Source organism: Montipora capricornis, chromosome 10 (assembly GCF_036669925.1).
Source record: "Montipora capricornis isolate CH-2021 chromosome 10, ASM3666992v2, whole genome shotgun sequence".
NCBI classification, from domain to species: domain Eukaryota; kingdom Metazoa; phylum Cnidaria; class Anthozoa; order Scleractinia; family Acroporidae; genus Montipora; species Montipora capricornis.
The window spans coordinates 13236877-13241876 of NC_090892.1; the positions used below are offsets into that span (position 1 = coordinate 13236877).

Below are 5000 nucleotides of genomic sequence, written 5' to 3' on the forward strand. Positions count from 1 at the left end.
AAATGAAGATGAAACCTTTGACGCTTTCGGTAAGTGTATTTTTAGTGTTTCAGCGTACATTCCATCGTTCAGAATGCCATCGTGCAAGCAACAAGATCGACAATTTTTTTGTGGAAACGACACACAAATTCTACTACAATTGGATGTTTCCGTAATTCTGAATGGCTTCGACAAGACCTTATTCCACGAATTTCTCCTCAAAGAGACTGATGTAATGTTTTCCCACGGTACTTCTGCAACAGCAACAGTAATCACGCGTGGGAAAATTCCCGTGCGGTATAAGACATAATTCAAACCTCGTCGTTTTATTATTTTGCGATTTATATATTTCTGAGGTAGAAAAAATCAAACAGCACCGAAATTAGTTTTAGATTTTGAATCTCCCTCCAAATTCTGGGGCTTCCGAATTATTTACCGACTTCCTGTGGGACTGTCATTGTTACGCAAGCGGCCAATCAAAAATATAGTTCAAGTCGATTATCCCAGAGTCTCTCCGGGCGCTCACCCACTGACTAAGAAGCCCGAGGACTCTGGGTACGAGATTGCTGCTGTTGTTGATCTGTTCTCCGGTGTGGATACTTCACATTTCCAATATGTGGGGACACCATGTTAAGGTACGAACAACAAACACTCACAAAATTGTTTTGTACGCTAAAATCTGACTTCCTGGACGTAAAAAGTTTTGAATTTAAGACCTTTTTATTTAGTGCTTCGCCCTTTGACAACGTGCACTTGGCAGGAGTTGACAGCTTAAATCTGCCTTTCCCATGTTAGCAAACGTTTTTAAATTAAATCAGATCGCTGGATGAAAACGTCTTGGTTTATGAAAACTGATAACATCAAACCACTGTTGCTCAAACTGATTTCTTATAGTATTTTTCCGAGTCTTTAGCATCGCCCCGCTGAGCGAGGAAAGCTCAAATTTCAGAAAAGTACTACTAGTATTTTTTGGCCTCAAAAATTGTCTTTTAAGTTGCCCGTAGTTTTGAAAACAGATTTTGGAAGAAGAGATAACGCTCTTTAACGTGGTATAAGACTCTTTACTGAAATCGAGGTACCAGTCGACTATTTTGGGCTTTGAAATTTGCCATTTTTTCATGGAACGGAAACGTTCAAAATATTGAAAATAATGAAAAATCTCCAAAATATTACATTTGCGTTGAAACTGAGTAAATCTCCCCTTAAAATGTGTATAATTATGTACTTTTCTGAATAAGTTATTTGCTGTTGGCATTACAATTGATTTGATTTTTAAAACGATTTTTTCGTGACACACCGTCTCGGGCATGTAAAACCCGATCCGAGAGCCGCGAAACCGATAACCCCCCGTACGTCTAAAATATTTATCGGATCGAAGTAAAAATTATATTTATGTTATCAGATTACCTAGTGCTACTTTGTGAATTTTTTTGAGAGTTTTCGATTTTTCACTTTTGCAGACCTCTGGTCGATATTTACTGACATCCGCTCTTAAGCCTGGTTTTCACCGACACGAGCACAATCATAAGCATATAATAGACTTAAACAAAGAGCACAAAGAAATCATTTGATGACGTAACAAGTAGTAAGCACAGGAAAAGCAGGACGTTCGAACCGCATAATTTGCTTCTTTAAACGGAGATTTTATTATTAAATGGTAGTACTCGTAATGAAAGTAAAGTGAAGAAGCCATGAAGCTAAGATGAAGTGAAGCTACGATCCTCGCAGTTCTATATGTGGTTCATTTCTTATATCATTTCGTTCGTTAATGAAAATACTTACCAGGAACACAGGGATTATGTGCAGAGTTATTGCATTCCACCAATTCTGTTAACCATACCATGTATCTTTCGTGCCTTGCACGGTCTTCTAGAAGTCGAAGATGCACTTGAGGAGCTTGTTTATCCCCAAGAGAGAACTGAATAATTTTAGGTACCTCATGTCCAGGATGCCTTGACTCAAAGTGGTTTTCGAGCGCCCTCGTAATTAACAACATATCCTCGAAGCAATTTCTTGGTTCTCGCTCCGTGTCTGTTTTTGGGTTGAACTTTGGTGCGTAGGCTTAGAGCCGGAACCTCATAGCAGTCACTTTTACAAAAAAAATGATAACACTTACGTAGCTTTGCCTTGTGAACTATTTAAGACAAATTCGTCAATTTTAGCTATCTTATGTGTTTGAATGTACCGGAAATTTAGTGCATGGGCCAATTTGGAAGGTGATTTTTTACGATTTGTCGAGTTTGCTGTTGAGTGTGCAGACGTATAACTTGTGTGAGTTTCATTCTTCCGCGCGTCTCCTCAGCAGTTTTGATTTATTGCGAGCGGTGTCGTGTAGCATTACGCGGGCCGTTTGGGTTTTTCTTTCATGTTTCTGATTAATATCATTCCAGTTGAATATCCGCTGTTTGCAAATTTTCTAAAATGTTGTAAGTAGTTCAATTGTCGCAGTTTCTGCATTTGTGTTTTTTGTATCTTATCGTTTTATGTTGAAAACCAACTTCACAAAGAACTGTGAGTTTTTCTGGCTGTTTGCGTTAGCTATTATCACAATCTAGCGAAATTGAAAATAAAGCCTTCACGCATTTCTTCGATCAAATCATTAGGAGCTTAACTTGGGTCAGGAATGAGGGTCCCCGCTGTTAACGTAAAACAAAAATTACCAAAATCTCAGTGGGAGTTGTAACAAGACTCGCACTAAAAAGGCAGAGAAAGAGACAAAGGGAGAGTCATAAAGTTTTTAACGACGAAAAATATCTCAAATTACTTTAAATTAATTTTGAGTGACGTGTCAAAATAGTCCAGAGGCACAATAAATCAATCTGAAATATTTTCTAAAACACGGTTTACAACGGCCAGCATCATGCAATTAAAAAATGGAAAATTATTTCTTTATTCTCTTCATTTCAAATTAATTTAAACACAGGCAAATTATATCTTAACTTTCAGGCTACCGAGATACAACTTGTTTTGCCCGGCATACACTTTTCTCAACAGCAACGGTGAATTGGTTCTTTTCTGATTTTAAAGCAATCCATTTTTAAGTTTTATACTTGTGGAACTCGATAACTGAGGAATAACACTCAACAGCTATTACACCTTCGAACATCTGCTTTCCTAATTCACCGGTTAAACGTGAAACGTTAGTGATGTATTGGTATATTTGTTAATTTAAGGGACCGATCGTTAATTACGTCCCAGGGGGGGCGGTGGTTTTGGAGGAGGGGTACAATTTTAAAACAAGCCCCTTTTTGGTGGGTAATTTTTTTACTGGTAAGAAACATGAGGGAGGTCAAATTTTATGACACAGCAACAGCAGGCTAGGGAATTTGACTTCAGTGATCTATCCTCGATTCCGTGGTTGGGAAAAAGGAAAGAATTAAATATTTGACGTGATTTCAGGTCCCGAGGGAACGGTTGTTTAACATGGTCGAGCAAGAGCCTGGAACCTAGCTCTCAAGCCGCCATCTTGAAAATTACCGAGTTCTTTAATAAATTGTTCTCCCGCTCGCCAGTTTGTGCACCATCTTTTCGCGGTGTTTCAATCGGTATATTTGAAATAAAAGATCGAAAATGCCACTCTACAAAGCCTGGGATGTAAAACGTGACAAAAGATAAACGAGATATTAAATTAAAAAATATAAAAATCTGTCTATAAAGTAAGGACGGAGAGAATTATGGCCTCCTCAGGAGGAGGGGGGGGGGGGGGAAGGGGTTCCTTTTTTCAAGTAAGAATTGGGATGGGGGGGGGGGGGTATAATTTTTACCTCAAAATTTTTTTGGGGGGTTCAGTTTTGAAACACTACAATTTTTTGAAAACCACCGCCCCCCCTGGGACGTAATTAACGATCGGTCCCTAAACACAGGCAAATTATTTTGTCAGGTAACTTTCAGGCTACCGAGATGCAACTTGTTTTGCCTGACATACACTTTTCTCAACAGCAACGGTGAATTGGTTCTTTTCTGATTTTAAAGCAATCCATTTTCAAGTTAAGTTTTATACTTATGGAAGAATAAAACTCAACAGCTATTACACCTTCAAACATCTGCTTCCCTAATTCTCTGGTTAAACATGAAACGTTAGTGATGTATTGATGTATTTGTTAATTTAAAAACAGGCAAATTATTTCTTAACTTTCAGGCTACCGAGATGCAACTTGTTTTGCCTGGCATACACTTTTCTCAAAAGCAACGGTGAATTGGTTGTTTTCTGATTCTAAAGCAATCCATTTTTAAGTTTTACACTTATGGAACTCGATAACTGAGGAATAAAACTCAACATCTATTACACCTTCGAACATCTGCTTCCATAATTCTCCGGTTAAACATCAAACGTTAGTGATGTATTGGTATATTTGTTAATTTAAACACAGGCAAATTATTTTGTCAGTTAACTTTCAGGCTACCGAGATGCAACTTGTTTTGCATAGCATACACTTTTCTCAACAGCAACTTTGAATTGGTTTTTTTCTGATTTTAAAGCAATCCATTTTTACGTTTTACACTTATGGAACTCGATAAATGAGGAATAAAACTCAACAGCTATTACACCTTCGAACATCTGCTTCCATAATTCTCCGGTTAAACATGAAACGTTAGTGATGTATTGGTGTATTTGTTAATTTAAAAAGAGGCAAATTATTTCTTAACTGTCAGGCTACCGAGATGCAACTTGTTTTGCCTGGCATACACTTTTCTCAACAGCAACGGTGAATTGGTTCTTTTCTGATTTTAAAGCAATCCATTTTTAAGTTTTATACTTATGAAACTCGATAAATGAGGAATAAAAGTCAACAGCTATTACACCTTCGAACATCTGCTTCCCTAATTCTCCGGTTAAACATGAAACGTTAGTGATGTATTGGTGTATTTGTTAATTTAAACACAGGCAGATTATTTTGTCAGTTAACTTTCAGGCTACCGAGATGCAACTTGTTTTACCTGGCATACACTTTTCTCAACAGCAACGGTGAATTGGTTCTTTTCTGATTTTAAAGCAATCCATTTTTAAGTTTTACATATAT

At 37.4% G+C, this 5000-nt stretch overlaps 1 long non-coding RNA gene across 2 annotated transcripts in view; it reads right to left on the reverse strand.

Moving 5' to 3' along the window:
- Positions 1-5000, reverse strand: part of LOC138019459 (uncharacterized) — a 15011-nt gene that overhangs the window by 7867 nt on the left and 2144 nt on the right. For both annotated transcript variants that reach the window (XR_011126163.1, XR_011126164.1), the window contains exon 2: positions 1762-2113. This is a non-coding gene — a long non-coding RNA (uncharacterized lncRNA). The remainder of the gene's footprint in view (positions 1-1761; positions 2114-5000) is intronic.